At 43.3% G+C, this 19329-nt stretch overlaps 1 protein-coding gene and 1 non-coding gene across 6 annotated transcripts in view; both read right to left on the reverse strand.

The window, feature by feature from the left end:
* Positions 1–19329, reverse strand: part of RUNX2 (RUNX family transcription factor 2) — a 126542-nt gene that overhangs the window by 82277 nt on the left and 24936 nt on the right. The gene's annotated exons all lie outside the window — the stretch shown is intronic.
* TRNAK-UUU lies at positions 6367–6439 on the reverse strand. Its single transcript has one exon. It is a non-coding gene; the product is annotated as a tRNA-Lys (tRNA).

Genomic DNA, 19329 nt, shown 5'->3' on the forward strand with positions numbered 1-19329 from the left:
TCTCAACTAACAACATCAGGACCACATCAACCATACCAGGTGGATTCTTTATTAACTAAACAGTCTGTCCCAGCTCTTATCCATTAAGTATTGATACTCATTAAACAAAGTAAGTAAGTGTGGTACTAAAATTGGAGGCTTTAAAAATAAGACTCTTGTAACCAATAGTATTTATCTGTTGCTAAATACATCATGCAAAATATATATATTCATATAATTAACCATGAAAGACTAACATTTCAGAAGAATGGACTAAACACTGTCATGTTTCCATTCTACTGCCTTCTACTGGGCTCTGAAGACTGACCCACTTTACCACCAGGTAAGCTCAGGGTGTGGGCAGAGAAGAGCATCTGTCAGCCAACAGGCTGACAGGGGGCCCACCTGAAAGTGTCGCAGACATTTGGCCAGTGTGCTTGTCTCAGGGCTGAGGAGCACTGCTGAACAATGTGTGTGAAAGACCCCCTGAGATCATAATAAGAACTCAGGAGCTTTCAGAGTATCTATGGAATGCCCACAAGAAATGGCTTGGCCAAGGCTCACAAATGTGTTGCAACACAGGTGACCTTCTTTCAGAAGCATGCTACTCTCCCCAGAGCCACCGGGTGAATTATAAGGAGCTACAATAGTAGAGACAAAAGAAAGAGAGGTATACATTCTAAAACGTTGTGCCCAATTTATAAATATTAATCTTACATGGCACCAAAGACGGCAAATCTTGAATACTCAAGAATCCACGTCATTCCCCTCAGAGCTCTCTCGTGTTGGAAAGCAGTGACGCAGCCGTGTTACAGACAAAGGTCCCCGATACTTCAAAGGCTGCCATGTCGCATGAGCAATGAGAGATACTGTGATTCACACCCAGCAGAGGCTTTGTCCAGACAACTTAAAAAACCCGAAACCTGACCAAGACACAGTTAGGTGCCTATAGCTCTCAAAATGATGCCTTCTGATGTGACCAATGATAGGAGAATACTGATTAGGGTAAAATGAGAAAAGTTAGTGAACAGGCTATCTATCTGCTCAATCACAGACAGACTCTGAAGGAGGAAAGGCCTCCTTTTCTGTAAGAAAGTGAGTATTGGAAATGGTAGGGCACTGGTCTCAGCTGATTTTTCCAGCTCTGTAGAGAACAAAATCAAGGATGCAAGAATCTGGTTTGAGGCAGCTGATGCCACGCAAGGGCCAGTGGAAATGCAGCCTGAGAATGCTGACACTTCTCAAAAGGAAATAAAGGTTCATATTTCATTTTATGTTATTCTCACGTTATTATCCTAGGCCACTAAAGGGGAAAAAATTGTATTTAGGGTGTTTCTGGGATTTAGCGATCACTGCACAGTTCATGTGCTCATTCTAACGCTGGACTGTTTACTGGCACCTGACGGGTAATAAACTGGGCACGTGCACATTAGGGGGAAAGACAGTCCCTGGTAGAGAACTTAAGACGTTCATGCAGGAACCCAGCTACCTCCGTTGCTGCAAGCATTTTTAAAATTTTAAACACAATCCACAAGCAGTCCAACTTATTGTCTCATTGGGCTCATCCCACAAATCAATAAAAATAGAAACATTCCCACTGATGTGCTTATTTCCAGGATAGAGGAAAGATCTGGATGCAACTATGTCACTATGTCTCATAGCAATATCATCCAGCTAAAGAAAAGTAACAAATAAACGGAGCTACCTCATTCTTACCAGGAAAAGCTAAACGGAGAAAAGAAAGGAACAAAAGTAAGAGGAGGAAAAATTAAAGCTTTTAAAAAGAGCATTTACATAAATGTGAGCACCACTGAATAAATCCCTTTGGTTTACAACCATAACACTTAGATGTAAGGGGAATTCATCAGTTTTTTTTTTCTTTTTTTTTATGTTTTTTTTTGTTTTTTATTTATTTTTAGGAGAGAGATAAAGAGACAGTGTGAGCAGGGGAGGGTCAGAGAGAGAGGGAGTCACAGACTGAAACAGGCTCCAGGCTCTGAGCTGGCAGTCAGCACAGAGCCCGACGCGGGGCTCGAACCCACGAACCGCGAGATCATGACCTAAGCGAAAGTCGGACGCTTAACCGACTAAGCCACCCAGGCGCCCCTCATCAGTTTTAACTCCACTGACAAGACAGAAGGAAAAACTATACTTATACCACATGAAATAAAGAGTAATGTGGGAAAAGTTTTTCTTCCCCAGATAGAAAGGAAATCTCTCCACCCTTCTGGAATAAGGGAACTGAAAATGCCTTAAGGTCAGCCTATTTAGCAAGTAAGCCCACCTTAACAGTCTTCCTTTACTATTTTATTACTTGGTCAACTCATTCACTTTTTAATATGCCTGAGGATGATATCCATGCTTCCTCATATGGACTTTCCCCTTGTTTCTCTATGGAGAGACTTTATTTCTATTGGAGAGCAATGATGTGCGTTTTATTTCCTTTAGCAACTATCGGCATGTATTTGACTTCCTGTGCTCATGAGACCAGACAGAAAAACAAAGAAGATGGCCCAGGAACTATAAGGCATCTGGTCAAGACATCTTCCCTTCAGAAGTCACTGATCAACATTTGAGAGACCGGCTGTGGCGGGTGTCTGTCTCGGTTCGAGTGTCTGCCGCTCTGTTCACAGAGCTGTCTCTGCTGGTGTCACCCAAATCCAGATGGGGAGGACCTCAGCCTCAGGTTCTGGCCAACCGGTACAAGTCCAGGCTCCACCAACTAACTGCTTTCTTTCCTTCCGTGGGCACAGAGAGACAATAATACACTATGGCTCTCACGAAAACTATCCTAATTGGTGATGCTTTCCAGACATCTGTGTCAAAACTAACTTGTAGCTGATGCCCACTTGCTTACATTTCACTCGAGCTCCAATTATTTGCTCTGAAAGGGAAGTGTTTGCTTTTGTACACATTTTGGTTTCAACCTCCAAAACCAGTGCTGGAAATTAATCTGAACCACTGAACATTTCTGCTTTAAAACCCAAACCCGAGTCCACCGTTTTAATGACATCAATTACAAATACACTATTTTTTTAAATTCTACTGTGAAGGGTAGTGGAATAGGCTTGCCACACAAACCATTAAACCAGAGTCCTGGTCCTGATGAATTACTCAAAACTATAGTTCAGAATTAGTTAGCACTCACAATCGCATGCTTCAAGTTAGTGCTTAGCCAATCGGAGAGTTCATTTATTCACACACTTGTCGACTTGCACCCTAAATCTCCAGCTGCACAGTTATGCGGTCTTACACATACACATGTAAGCCTTATGAGAACACCAATATCAAAGCAAAACAGTGGCAGAACCACCACACCCCATTAGCTCAACGCTGAAGGAAGAAGGGTAGACCATGGCCTCCCTCTTCCTATGCCCTTGGTAAAGATCAAACTAGTGCTTTTCACAGGATTAGAAATAGAAAATGGGTTACTTCACGGATATAAATAACTCTGTGGTGCACTTCATTGATTCTAAATCCTTGAATACACCCAACCAATTTCCTTCAGATAGTCAGAAATGAAGCCTTGTTTCCCTTCATTTTAAATCAATGTTTCTCTGTATGCGTTCTCTCATTTATCTTCATGTCTTCTATTTTGATTATTTGCTTGTAGGAGTATCACACCAATGGCTGGGGGAATGAATTTGATGGTGTTCTTCTACAGTTGAACAAGCCAAACCTGGTCATGCGTTCTTAAACACAGCTGCCCTGGGAACATTTTTAAGGCTAGTAATGTGGATCAACAGATCACATTTTTTAAAAAATCGCAGCAACAGATTAATATTGCTAACTCTTTTACTAAGTATTACAAATTCACTTGGCAAACTATGCGATAGGCACAGGAGAACATACAAAATCCTGTAAGATATAAACTCTCACAAAACAAAAAGAGAAAAAGAAATGTAAGCCTAGTTTTGTCACAGTTTGGCTTCCTCCCACACATTTCCTGCCATTAAGGGTGTTGTCGCCTATGCTCAGAACAGAGCTTGGAAGAGTGCCCAGAAGAATGTCAAGAACTACAATGGCACATAGTAGGTACTCAATAAATACCTGTTGACTGGCTGACCTAAGACTTATTTCATAAATGTTTTCCCTCTTGAAACAGCCCTTTCTTTTGCACTTTTCTTCTCCAGGATATTTACCCTGACTTTCACAGCACATAATCTCCCTAACAATAAGGTTCAACTCTGGTTCTCACCACACTGGGATTGTAGATGCACCTTTCCAGCTGGCTTCCTTGCCTTCATGTTTCTACTTTCTATTTCTCCTGGTCTTTGATTCCTCCTGCTTCCTCCACCAAATTAAAATATCCCAGGGGCGCCTGGGTGGCTTAGTCGGTTAAGCGTCCGACTTTCGCTTAGGTCGTGATCTCGCGGTTCGTGGGTTCGAGCCCCGCGTTGGGCTCTGTGCTGACTGCCAGCCCGGAGCCTGGAGCCTGTTTCAGAGTCTGTCACTTCCTCTCTCTCTGACCCTCCCCTGTTCACGCTGTCTCTCTCTCCTAGAAATAAATAAAACATTAAAAAAAATATCCCAGATGCGTTGGCAACATTGGAGATCTTCTTATAGACAAAGTAGAATTTGCTCTAATCCCTGTGATTCCACAGAACGTAGAAATCCAAAGCCTTTCACTTTCAACGATCCTGCTGGGGAACCCACAGGCCACCCCACTGCCTGCCCCATCAACTCAGAGTCTCCTGAATGGCCTTTACAATCATTCTTCCTCAGCCCAATCCTCCCTATCCAACTTGATTTTCCTCGGAGTTCTCGCCAACATTCACCGTCTCTTCCAATCTGGCCCTTCTCTTTTCTTCCCCGGCACATTCTATGGTCTTCCCTTCCCAGGGCTCTTAATAAAGGCCTTCAGTTCACCCAATCATTCATATCTATTTTTCTCAGGACTCCACTTCCTCCAAGTAATCAATGTTTCTTTGAGAATTTCTATTACACACTAAAGATGATGAGATTTTTACATTTATGTTCCTGCTCACAATGAAAAATCGTTATTATACATTATCTTCCAGAATCACCATTCTAGGTAGGTTTCAGTATCCCCATTTTTCTGTTGAAGACACCAAGGCCGTGAGAGACACAGTGCTTTGTCAAGGATGCTCATTCATGAAGGGCCAGCACCAGCGGCTTTAGTTTTGTAACTCCAAGTCCTAACTGTCCTTCCAACTACGCCATATCCCATCCCAGTTACTGACCCATTTTCCTAACGCCCTTACAGAGAACACTCTAAAAGTGTGCTCACTTCCTGAATTCCTTTTCCCCACTTCCTATCCTCCGTTTTCTCTTAAAATTTCACCCAATGTTCTTTTGAATCTCTCCTACTGACATTTCTTTTTGCCAGGATCACCAATGGCTTCCACAATGCCAAATCCAATGGCAGTTATTACAGTCTGGTTCTGAATAACCCAGTATTTCCTTCTGATTTTTCAATGTCACAAAACTGAAATATGAACTCTAGGTAGTACCATCAAGACTTTGAGATGCTTAACAAATACTCTGCACTGCCTAATACACTGCTACGTTTTCAATTTCCCACTCAGAACACATTTCCGCATTTGTTTACCTCCATATAATCAGAGCATCTCTGTTGGTCCTGGTCTGTGCCTATTTGCCTCCTTATCTTATTAACAGGGGAAAATGCGCTTCAGAACCACCTCTGCATACTTCCCACAGAGCTTTTGACCTTGATAGGTGACTAAGCCTCTAATTCTCCCCCCAGTCATAGACCTCCCTCAGCCAACTCACCACCTCCCTTGTTCTGTGGGGCAGGCTACTCCACGAAGTGATGGCTTCTTTTCTCTACTTCATTCAGCCCCCTGAACACTAGAAGTCAGACACTAGGAAAGCTGGCTCCATTTTCACAAGTTTTGAATAAAAAATAATAATAATTCAAATTATATTTCCAGGTAGACTAAGTAGCTTAAAATAAAGTATCTGCCAAACAGGATGGCTCTGGTTTTCCAGATATCTGTTGGAAATGAAGATGTTTTAGATTTCAAGATTTCCTAAGAATCTTGACTCTATATTCTATCATCTTTTGTGTAGCTAGATTTCCAGAAATCAGAAAAGCCCTCATCTGGCATTGGATCTTCTTCCACTTGCCCTTCAGCAGACACCTATCTCCTATGAATCAGGAGAGAATTACTCTGCCCCTTGATTCAGCTATTCCTGATCCACAGCCTTTTTGTGTTGGGAAAAGTGAAGCACTATTTTTCCCCTCCCTTCCTGGTAATGTGTGAGCAGCTACATTGAAAACACTCTTTTTTCCTACATAGATTTTTTTCCTCCATTAATTGATTTAAATTGGTTTCTTCCTTTACTTATACTTGATTCCTATTTATTTCTGTTTCTCTCTCTCTTTTTCTTAAGTAAGCTCTATGCCCAACATGGGGCTTGAACCTACAACCTTAAGATCAAAAGTCACAAGCTCTACCAACTAAGCCAGCCAGGTGCCCCTGCTACTTACTTTAGGGGGGGGGGGGGAAGGTGTCTGGGTGGCCAGTCAAATATCAGACTCTTGACTTCAGCCCAGGTCATGATCTCAAGGTTCATGAGATCGAGCCCTGCATCAGGCTTTGCGCTGACCTCATGGAGCCTGCTTGGGATTCTCTCCTTCTCTCTCTGCCCCTCCCCTGCCTGCTCGCTCTCTCTCAAAAATAAAAATAAACAAACTTTAAAAAAAAAACATCTAAAATTCAGTGAAATTTTCTAGTTAGAGTAATCTGAAATCACTTTGGCTGTGGTAATATTTTCTGTACTTTTCTTTAAATTATCAGCTGGAATCTCTTCTCTTCCTGAGTTCAGTGTGACTCACACTAAGCCATTTTTAAACATGAACTATTCAAGAGAGATGTGTGAGCCTGGGCAAGTCCCTTAACTTCTCAAAGCCTTTCCCTCACTTGTAAAACGGTGTCTTCACGTGGTTATTACGAAGTTAAAGGAATAACATAAACTTTGTAAACTAAACAAATGTAGAGTATTTCCTCAAACGCAGGTCTAAGAATCCTCAGTGAAGGCATGTGGCACCACTCTAGAAGTGGGAACATGGAGAGGGGGCCTCAGAGAGGTGTGGAGAAGGACCACAGAGGCCATTATGGTGCCCAGCACGGCATGCGCTTACACATGGCCATTTCGCATGCTCGATATCCCATGAGCACCTATCAAACAGGATAAAGTGAGAAAACAAAGGAGACAGGAAGAAAAGCAAGAAAGAGAATGTACAATTATATTCTGGGGCAGGCAACTAGATCAGGAAATAAATAATCCCATGGGCTAGAATACTCTTAAAGGAACTAGAATAAATTTTATACCGATTTTTACAAACTATTTTCAAAATGTTTATTTTTACCTCATATAAGATTTATCATCTTGAGATCTGGCAACCCCTTCTAATAATTTTAAAAAATGAAATCAGCTTAGAAGATATGAGCAAAATTTTATAAAATAAAAAGGAAGTGTGTGACTACATATGCATACCCACAAATACATTCTCAGGAAAAACACTGGAAGGAAAGGCATCAAAATACTAACTGGGATTATTTTTGGTATTGAATTTCAAGTGACTTTTACTTTCTTCTTTATGCTTTCTGATTATTTCTGAAAATTTTACAACCAATACTTTTCTTATGTAGTCATTAAATGAAAACAAATGTCCTTGTAAACGAATAAACTGTAGTATATCTAAACAACAGAATATTATTTAGTATTAAGAAATGAGCTCTCGAGCCATGAAAAGACATAGAAGTACCTTAAATGCATGTTATGCAGTGAAAGAAGCCAATCTGGAAAGGCTAGATACTGTAGGATCCCAACTGTATGACATTCTAGAAAAGGTAATATTGTGGAGACATGAAAAGGATATCAGTTTTTAGGGGCTAGGTGGAGGAGGGGTAAACAGGGGGAATACAGAGGATTTGGGCAGTGAAACCACTCAGTATGATACATGTTATTATATCTTTGTCTAAACTCACATGGTGTATATAACACCAAGAGTAAACTCTAAGGTAAAACAAGGACTTTGGGTAATCATGATGTGTTAATGAATGCAGATTCATTGCCTGTAATGAGAGTACCACTCTGATGGGAGCTGCTGATGATGGGGAAGCTGTACATGTGTGGGAGCAAGGGATACGGGAGGTATCCATATCTTCCTCCCCAGGATGCTGTTGACCTAAAACTGTTCTTAAAAAGTACATCTTAGGGGCGCATGGGTGGCTCAGTCAGTTAAGCGTCCAATTCTTGATTTCAGCTCAGGTCATGATCTCACAGTTCATGGGATCGAGCCCCACATTGAGCCTCTGCACTGATAGCGCCACGGAGCCTGCTTGGAATTCTCTCTCTTCCTTGCTCTCTGCCCCTCCCCTGTCCCACCCCACTCCCATCTCTCAAAATAAACATTTTAATAAAAAATTACATCTTAAAAATAAATGTTACTCAAAATGTAAGAAACATGGGTAGCACTGAGCATCACACATGCTTGTGTTACTAGGCCCACAAATGTTACATTTTCACCAAAACAATGTATTTTCCACATACTCTAAACTACCACAAAAGAAAAGTATGACTACTTCTCTACAGTGGCAGAACACTTATACACAGTGGCATTAAAGATTAACAGGAAAATACAAAATGCACACGGTAGGTAAAAATTCATTTTGTGTGACTAATAATAATTTTGATTTCCCTAAGAAGATGGCTTAGTAAAGGTAAGTAAGAGCCAGAAGAGTCCAAAGTGATATTGCCAATTGCCACATGAGACCCTTTCTACCTGGGTTCCTCACCTGTGCCTCAGTCCTTCCCACTTCCCACTGCACTAAGGACAGAGAAAGAACTACAAATAATATTTGAGACTCTAACTTAGTTTAGATTTGCCTTAACCTCTGATATAAAGTTCCATAAAGTTTCTCCTCAAAATCACTCACAGATATTCAAAGCCTTTGGTATCAAGCAGCAGAAAAAGTATGGACTTGAAGCCAGAAAACAGTTGACTTTGCTATTGCAAAGGACTTGGGTTGCCGAATGCAACTTCTTGAGGCCTCAGTTTCCTCATTTGTAAACGAGGACATCATGGAGACAAAGCATCCAGCACAGAACCTCAGGAACTAACAGATGTTAGTTTTTATGCTCTTCTCACGCTGTGCACACATGCTCTTGAAACTGGAGTTTTGTTACACCCTCCTTAGCTTTGGAAACCCTTCTTTGAATCAAAATGTACCCAGAAGCCCATTCTGTAAAGACAGACAAGTGCCCCCCTGCTCTGGTTGGGGAGAGCGGTGACAGAGTGAGAGAGCTTGCAGGTGCTGGTGAAGAGGTAGATGCGGTGACTGAGGGACGAAGAAGTGGAGAGAACAGAGTGAGGTGACAAACTGAGATAAAGATGGCGACCATGGAGCTGAGTTCTCAGTGAGGGCACAGAGCAGAGGTGGTGGGGACAGGGGGCTGAAAGCTGTAAGGAGATGTGGCTATGGCCAGAAAGCAGACAACAATAAAGAGTGACTGACTAGTCATACATTTTTATAAGTTGTAAAAATAAAAGGTGGGACCCTGCTCATCTGCCCAACGAATTAAGTCCTCAATGTCCTGATATGTTTAACAGAATACTGAGGACTGAACTGGGCTTTCTTCTCAATTCTGCTGTGTCTCTTCCAAGTTAGCTTCTCAAAGTTACTTCATCAGCACCTAACATTCAGAGGCTCTGACACAGAGCAGGCTCATTGGAAGCATCTGCCCAATTAATGCAGAGAGAGAGAAGACATAATACAGACCTTATGGAAGCTGACTTTTCCTCGTAAGGCTCATTCATTTTATTATCAAAGTCACCGAGGACAAAAGGATCTAAGAATCAACATTAGAATTTCATGGAATTGCTCCCAGGTACTTTCTAACTCTGTGGAGGTCTTGGGAGTTAATATCCTAATGTATAAATAAAATCTTTTTTTAAATGGTATTTTAAATAATTTACAAACCATGCGCCTTCCAATGGCCTGGCAATTGAGACCGAAGATAAGATAATAGATCAATGTGAGTGTGTTTTCCTGATAGGAGCACTATTAAAAGCCATTCCAAGGACCAGCCAAATGGCGCCAGGGCTAGAGCTGGGAATATGACTCAGCTACGGTTTAGCTTCAGAGGCTCTTTGCAGTAGCAAAAAATAATAAAAAAAGAAAGAAAGAAATGTTTCAAAAATTGTTTTCCTCAAAGGACTTTTAGTGCAATTGATTCCAGCCCTGAAAAGAATGAAAGGAGACATTTATAAATTAGCCGGCTTCCACCTAGTCCTTCAAACACAAGGATCTCTCCGTTCCCCATAAAGTCTTTATTTACGGCAATATCTGACTCATCCTGTTGAGCGCCTAGCACAAGGCACACAGCACAAGCGGTAATAACCAGAGGCATCTATCTAGATCATCAGATTTCCTTCCTCTGGTCAGTTTGTGCCACAAATCTCATGCTGCAAAAGCTACATTTCATCTTTCGGTGTCAGATTTTTCCCAATTCAGTTGCAACGTTTTATTTACGTGCATTTCACTTCTCACCAAAGAGAACGCAGTGGTGACTCCACACCACATAAGGGCTTCACCAGAGCTGTGAGTGATGATGGAAAGTCGATCCTTCCTCTGTAAAATGGATGTCTGGTGCTGCTCTAGCCAGTAAAGTTCCTTCCTACTAACCACTATTCGTATATGGCCACTGGGCTACTATGTGACAAATTCACTACCATCAAGCCACATCCCCAGCACCACTCCTAGACAGCCTGGATGAGAGCAAACAGAAAAGGCACCTCTCATCCTTGGGTCTCCCAGCCAGTTGGTTCCACTGCGGAACTGCTGCGCCGGGTCTCACAGTACACGTCCCACTATGATATATATGAGACAGGCAAAAATATGCTCTGTAAATAATAAAATGGGCATGTGCCCTACATGTTGGTTCATCTATGGTTTCCTAATTTTGGACTCCAAAAACCCCCGCAGCCCCAGCCCCAGCAAACTTCCTTGCTGTGTCTGATCTGTGCCACCAAAGTAGACTTCTAAAAATATCCAGGGGAGTCCACGTGGGAATCCCCCAAGAAGTGACCAAGGCACAGGACCCTCCACTGGCACCCTATCTGAAGCATCCACTTTTGCTCCCCTTAAATCTCAAGACCTTTATGGAAACCTCTGGCCTTCTTGAGTTAACCTTTTAGACATTATCACGGCCATGGGTTCAACCTTCCATAAAGCTCTGGCGGCTGAACACTCTCACTTGGTGTCTATCACAGTTTCTCTAAAGGAAAGGGAGGTTGGTTAACTTTTTAAGCTTTTATTTATTTATTTCTGAGAGAAAGTGTGAGGGGGGAGGGGCAGAGAAAGAGGGAGGGAGAGAAACCCAAGCAGCCTCCGGCTTTCAGCACAGAGCTGGATGCGGGGCTTGAATCCACAAACTGTGAAATGACCAGAGCCAAAACCAAGAGCTGAATGCTTAACTGACTGAGGCACCCAGGCGCCCCAAGAAAAGTTGGTTTTTAGGTCTTAAGTAAAGGCCTCAAGGAAGAAAGTAGCTCAGGAAAGAACAGACAACTAAACCATCTTAGGGGCACACTGATGGGTCTTGTGTTGCTTTATTTTTTTATTTTTCTTTTTTTAAAATGGTTTATTTATTTCCAGGAGAGAGAGAGAGACAGTGTGAGCAGGGGAGGGACAGAGAGAGGGGGAGTCACAGACTCTGAAACAGGCTCCAGGCTCTGAGCTGGCAGTCAGCACAGAGCCCGACGCGGGGCTCGAACCCACGAACCGCGAGATCATGACCTAAGCGAAAGTCGGACGCTTAACCGACTAAGCCACCCAGGCGCCCCAGGTCTTGTGTTGCTTTAGATGATGTTTCATAGCTTAGTCCTCAAGGACCCACAGCCAGCCTTGGGTCACAGTACTTAAAGGTATACAGACAATAAGGAATAAATCCTTTCCACTGTCCACATACGTGTAATGAGAGACATTTCCTGCAACGAAGTATTCAGAAGAGGGCTCCTTTTCATAATAGGAGTAAACTACACCTCTTCTCACTTGCTCTTCCTTCCCACTATCAATCTCCAGACCTCAAGAGCAGAAAAGGAGCCACTAATGCCCTCGAGGTTGACTTCTGCTACGGAAAAGCCAGCTGTTGTAGTTTTTAAGAATCCTTAGACGGGGTCGTGACCACAAATTATCTGAGGGTAGGGGAGACCCAAATGTAGAAATCACGAAAATAAATAAATAATGTCCCAAACTTCCATGGCCACAAGGAAAATATCACAGACCAGAAAGAAAGGAGGCCAGTAAAAGGAAGTGGGTTGTGACTTCTGAGCCAATGGCAGGTTGCAGGTGGCTCTCCAACGGTGACAATTCTTTGGACAGGTAAAGTGTAGTGGTGAAAGGGGCTAAGTGTGCTTACCGAATTAAGGAGCCCAAGTTATTTTGGAAGGAAAGAAAAATATGTTTTCTCAGTATTTTTCCTTTCCCCTAGCTTAGTGCCACACCCACTTAGCCTTCTTCCCACTTGGGTCACCTGTTTCAAAGTCTGCTTCTTTAGTGTCTTTGATTATTTTTTTTTCCTTTAGAGAAAATTATATCCACTTAGTTCAAAACAAAGGACTCATCTGAGAACACTACATATGTGTTCTTTGTTTTTCATAGTTTCATCAGAGAGCTATCATGAGTGCTTAGAGCAAACCATCTGCAGGTGTGCTAATTTAGTCTTACAAAAGTCGCTCAGACAGGTATTATAAGCAAAAGAGGATTTGAGAATAAATCTAAAACTAAAACTCTGCCGCTTGGCTTCGCCGAGAGAGAGGCTAACCCCGGAAATGAGGCTCTCTGCTTCCCTGAGTTCCAGCTCCAAAGCGGACAGGGATGGCATATTCAGTAAGTCTTTACGAAAGCTTTGCCACTGTTCGGCCAACTTTTTTAAATTTTTTGACTGTTTTATTTATATTTGAGAGAAAGAGACAGAGCACGAGCAGGGAGGGGGAGAGAGAGAGGGAGACACAGAATCTGAAGCAAGCTCCAGGCTCTGAGCTGTCAGCACAGAGCCTGATGCGGGGCTCGAACCCACTAACCACGAGATCACGATCTGAGCTGAAATCAGATGCTTAACCAACTGAGCCACCCAGGTGCCCCTCTGCCAGCTTTTAAATGCAGGCAGATTTCTGTTTTCATAGATAAATCCAGCCTATTTCCTCTCTTCCTCCTTCTCTGTGCCAATCCTTTCCTCGAGGGTGACTTTTGGAAGGCAGCTCCTCAAGCTCCAGGTTACGTGAACTGTGGTGTCACCTGGAAGTGCTTTTAATTTCTCCCAGTCGGAAGGGAATGGAGAAAAAAAAAATGAATCAACTTCATAAAACCCCGCCTTCTAATGTGGCATATACAAGTCAAACACACCTGAGTTTTTCCAGTAATGAAACCTCACTCCATCCCATCTTCTCACTAGTGCTTCTGTTCTGATTATCAAGAACCATTTTTTTGATCATGCGGCAGATCTGTTCCTCTTTTTGGCCACATTTTTCTCAATTAAAGATGCTAATGGCCATTGAAGCAAGACAAATTACCCTCATCATTTGTGTCCACCAACCTCTGCAACTCTGAGCCTCAGAATTCTAATGGGAAACAGGAATCATGCCTTTGATTTTATAAAGCAGGAAGGTGGTGCTTTGTGCCTCTTCATAAACACACACACACACACACACACACACACACACACACACACACACACACAAAATCGCTAGGATAGAAGGGAGATGAATGCAAAGCCCACTAGTCAAACCCTCAGTCTTCAGCAACCCATCCTTTTAACAATTCTTACAGTCCAGGAGTTCTTCTTTAAATCTAACCTAAATCTATCATGCTTCAGTTAAAACCTGTTCTTTCTCTGACAGTGCCAGAAATGAAACAGCTGGTCACCATACACGGCTTAATAACTCCTCATAATTTTGAAGTCTATTATTAAGTCATTTTTCAGCCTCCTCTTCTTGAAGCTAAATAATCCCACGTCTTTCAACTTATCCTTATAGGTTCAATTTTAAAACCCTTTAATCATCATCAATGCTCTGCGCTAAACATTCTGAAGTTTTCCATGTTGCTCTTATGTTTTGAAACCCAGCTCACCTTTGGAATTGGCTTCTCGTTGTCCATGAAAGCCTCAAGACTCTCCTTAAATAGGTGACCTCCTGTTCTGTTTGGGTTATTTTGGGTACAAACCTTCTCCTAGGGCTCCTTTTATGACAAAAACATGGTCTTGGGGACCTGGTATTCTTACTGCTCACCCACCGCACAGGAGAAATTCCCTCCACCTACTCCCACTCAGTCCTCACCACACACAGCACTTTCCCTAAATAATCCTATTATAAAATGACTATCTAGCTGATCTGATCTGATCGACTTATGTAAACCAAGTTATTAACCAAAAAGGTCTCAAAATGTGTTCTCCATTGCAGACATCTCAGAATGTTCTGTCCTCAAAGCCTTAACTCAGAGAAGAATCTCAGGGACCTTGGCAAGGAATCTCATGAGAGAGGTTTAGGGCCCATGGGGGTGGATGTGGAGAATCCTTCTGTGCTCCTCAAATGATGCCATAGCGGCTCTTGGGTAGAATTATAAAACAGGTGACTCTGAGGTATGTGATTCTGGTCACCTCTTTCTGCAACCCTTTTCCTAACCAGGCAGGCATTCTCCCGGTGCCCTCTCCTCTACCAAAGTTAGACATTAGAGGGGAGCCTGGGTGGCTCAGTCGGTTGAGCGTCCGACTTCGGCTCAGGTCATGATCTCACAGTTCGTGGGTTCAAGCCCCGTGTCGGGCTCTGTGCTGACAGCTAGCTCAGAGCCTGGAGCCTGTTTCTGATTCTGTGTCTCCCTCTCTCTCTGACTCTCCCTTGCTCATGCTGTCTATCTCTCTCTCTCTCAGAAATAAAACATTAAAAAAAATTTTTTTTAAAGTGAGACATTAGATTCAGACACTGATCATGATCGATGTAGCCTCGACCTTGAAGCCTTTTCTCTCCCCTTCCTAGAGCTGGCTTCTTCTTACCCTGCAAGTCTGGGCTCTGTCTCCTCAAAGAGGCCTTCGCTGCACACTCTAGGAGGGGTTCCTTTCTGTCCCCTGATGCCCCATTATTCCTTACAGCTACATCAGTTCCCTTGATGGTACTTCTCACAACTGACAATTGGATATGGTTCTACACAAATGTTCCTTTACTCCATTCTTGTCCATCTTTCCCTTGGAACACAGGCCCCTCAGAGGCAGGGGCCGTATCTGCTTTGCTTTGTGTGCCTGGAACCTGGCTAACGGCACCCACTCAAAAACAATTTTTGAACGAATCATTGCCCCCACTACCAGAAATATTTGCATTTTAAAGCGTATCTCTAATTGTCATTAGAAAGGGGTTCTGTTAGCTATTATAAAGGGGCCAGGTATTCTTAGTGGCGGGCTGCGGTAGTGGGAGGAAGGGGTAGGGGTTCCCCTTCAGACCCACCCAGCCTTAATCATTCAGGCAAGGCCAGCCCACCCCGTCCAGAGTCAGCAGCTTCCTCTTCCAAGAGGTTCACTGGAAACTGCTGTCCGTTCCACTGCCCTGCCCCTGCTCCTTAAAGCCATCAATCTCCTGTCCAGTTTTCTTCTCTCCTCTCAGCTTCCACACAACCAGGCCCCTCACAGCGTTCCATTGCTGTCCTGATGCTACCTCCTGGCTGCCATCACTGTCACCAAAGTACCGGCGTTACCACGGAAAAATCTTCAGGTGATTACATATCAAAACACCAGCATCGTGTCATCTTTGAAGACAGGATTATGGACGCATTATTTTTCTTCTCTTAATTAATCTTTATTTTCTACCTTTTCTACCACATATTTGCCCACATTTTCTTCTCATGCACCCTTCTGAGAGTTAACTTTTTGTGGGAGAGCTAACTGTATTTCACTGGTCCTCAAAGTGAGATTCCACCGAGGGTTAGCCCACACGCCTTGTTTTCATCTCACAAAAGTCAGTGTTTTCAGCTCAGTTAAACTTCTGTCTGAGTGAATTCAGGACTCATTCAAAAGGCACCTGGCTGGTTCAGTCATTTAGGCGTCCAACTTCAGCTCAGGTCATGATCTCATGGTTCATGGGTTTGAGCCCCACATCGGGTTCTGTGCTAACAGCTCAGAGCCTGGAGCCTGTTTCAGATTCTGTGTCTCCCTCTCTCTTTGACCCTCCCCCACTCATGCTCTGTCTCTCTCTGTCTCAAAAATAAATAAAACAAAAAAATTTTTAAAAAAGAAAATAAAAGACTCATTCAAAAAACACACATGCACGTGCACATGTGCCCATGCATGTGCAAGCACACACACACTTATGCCTTCTGTGTGTGAGGCCTTATACCTTGTGACTTATTTACTACACAGCAATGCTACTGCATCATGAGGCTTCCTTCTTAAGTAACACGACTTCGTAACATCAACCAAGAAAACTCTAGGCTAGACACCAGGAGCTTCCACAAATGCAATGACAAAGCACGGGGGACTCTTGGTAGAGAATAACTGAGCAGGAAAAGACCTTGGCTCCTTGCCCACCTCTATAAGTCACCTGCTGACTTGCAGAGTGCCACAGAGCAAATGAGTTTTCAAATGGCCATGCCTTGGTTTACCTACCCGTAAAGTGCACAGCACATCCCTCAAAGGGGTGTAAAGAGAATCAGTGAGGTAATGTCTAAGTGTTCGGAACTCCTTGGCAGAAAGGCGCTACATAATTACTATTTGGTATTTAAGTTGCCCTTCATGTGCGCCAAGTACTTTATGATCATTCCTTAGGAGTTACTCCCAATGACTCTGAAGTTGTCTTCATGCCTATTTCTCCTGGAAGGATGAAGAAATTGAACTGGGCAGAAGTGGAAGGATTTGCTGAGGGTCACTAACATGGCACTGAGGCCTCACAGAAGGAATTTCCAGGTCCTCTGATTCCTTTAACCACAACTGACTCCACATCTTAAACCAAAAACTGCCCCTATAGACAAATTCCCTGTTAAGCTACTCTGAAATCACCCCCATGGTACAAAAAACGTTGTAACTTATTTTTGCAGGGTAGCTCACGCATGGTGAGAGGGTGAAACAGAAACCAAATTTCTAGAATTAGTAACCTTGACTTCACAGTCACCCCTCTTTTACACGTCCATGTTTCTCCTCACTTCTTGTAAGTACAACAGCCTATGTGTGGGTACCTTCCTAATCTTCTTGAAGGGCCCATATTTTCCTCCCAATAATTTCTAGGGCCAAACCTAAAGAGGCATAGAGCTCAGGTTAAATCATCCTGAATACTGCCCGCCCAAAACACATGATAGCAGTTCTACCCAAGCTGTCACTCATGAAAAGCAGCGTCAAGAAGGTAAAGGGCAGGAAGATGCGTGTCGTGGAGGGTGAGAATGCCATCTGGGGGTTAAGAAAAGGCAGAAAGTACCAGCTCGCTTTGGTGTGAGCTGACCTCCTCCTCACCAGCCACTTCCTGCATGACACCATGAGAGGTGCACGCAGCCAACACTTGGCGTCACCCTGCCCACTGTGCCCAGGGAAGGTCTACCCCAGATTATGGTCTCCCAGCTCTCCTCAGGCATGCTCCTCCATCCCCACACAAAGTTTCTTCCATAGTTCATTTACTGTATAAAAGAAGCCATCTTTTGGTTTGGAGTCCCACAGTCTCATAAAATGACAGGAAGTGTGTGGACAACATCTAAAAACCACTGCTCTGGTTTTTCAATGAGCAACAGCCGAATGGCCTCTCAGGATCAAATGCAATGACAGAGTTCTTTACCATAAATCTGAATAGAAGGTTCCCAAGCAACTTAGGACCTGCCCAAGCCAAAACGGTGAAGGAAGGGATTTAATTTCCTCTCCCCATATGCCCCTTTTTTTGACTTCTCCCCCCTCCGCTGGAACATTCCCTCCCACCACCTCTCCACCACCGGCCCTGGGCTCTTTCAGGGCTCCCCGGGGTGAGTGGCATGGAGATCCGTTTCCCTTCATCCATCTTCCATGAAAATCTATCTGTACTGTAGTCTATTCCCTAAAATCCAACCCTAATGAGTCTGATAATAATGGCCTGAAAGTCTTAGCACCAAGGAATGGCGGGCACAGCAGTCCTCTCCGCTTATCCACAGTGTCACTTTCTGTGGTTTCAGTCACCCGCAGTCAACCACGGCTCAAACGCCGATGAGCCTCAGATGGTAGTCTCACACGACGTCCCGATGCCTACGTCATTCCCCGCTCTCCGTCTCGTCATGTGGGCATTTTGTCATCTCACCTCAACACAAGAAGAGTGAGTGCACTACACTGAGACAGTCTGAGAAGGAGAGGGAGGATGGGATCACATTCACCTAACTTTTATTAGAGTATCCCGTTATAATTGGTTTATTGATTATTCATTGTTGTCCTTCTCTGACTGCGCCCAGTTTATAAATGAAACTTGATCACAGGTGTGTAGGTACAGGAAAAAAGTTGGTACATATAGGGGTGAGTCCTACCATAGTTTCAGGCATCCACTGGGGATCTTGGGACACATCTCGATAAGGGAGGGACACCGGAGCATGGCGCTCGGGCACTAAGAACAGACAGACCTTCCGCAGGGTGCCTTGCATCTCACATCGTGTTGGCAGCCAGTGTACACAAATGCTGACGTTTCCAGAAATAAAAAGTAAGAGTTTACCACGAACAGGTTCTCATGAAGGAACTACTAAGGGATCTACATCACAAAAAGGAAACTGAATCCAGAAGAGGAAGAACTGAGGGCCATGAAGGAATGGTGAGCAAATCAATTGGTAAACAACATAGGTAAATATAAAAGAAACCATTTAAATACTGATAATGACTAATCCGGGGAATCCAGAACAAGGATAAAAATCTCAGAGAATGAGATCAGAAGAGAGGGAGTGATTGCAGTTTAAAGAAGGCCGGGGGCGCCTGGACAGCTCAGTCGGTGAAGTGTCTGACTCTTGATTTCGTCTCGGGTCATCATCTCATGGTTCGTGAGACTGAGCCCCGCATCAGGCTCTGTACTGACAGCATGGAGCCTCAATGGGATTCCCTCACTCCCTCTCTCTCTCTGCCCCTCCCCGGCCCGTGCTCCCTCACTCTCAAAATAAGTAAATAAACATTTTTTAAAAATAAATAAGGTATGCTAAAGTGATTACATTATCCAAGAGGTAGATCGAGATCGTGATTAGTTTTATTAAGACAAATACATATGTTAACTACTAAAAGAAAGAAGGAAATTAAATGATAATCTTCAAACCTGTAGAGGAGGAAAGCTGGCACATATCTAGAACAAAACTGAATAAGACATATTCTGTAAAGGGGAAATAGCTGCAGAAG

Source organism: Hyaena hyaena, unplaced genomic scaffold (genome assembly GCF_003009895.1).
Source record: "Hyaena hyaena isolate Hyena2069 unplaced genomic scaffold, ASM300989v1 scaffold_55, whole genome shotgun sequence".
Taxonomy (NCBI): domain Eukaryota; kingdom Metazoa; phylum Chordata; class Mammalia; order Carnivora; family Hyaenidae; genus Hyaena; species Hyaena hyaena.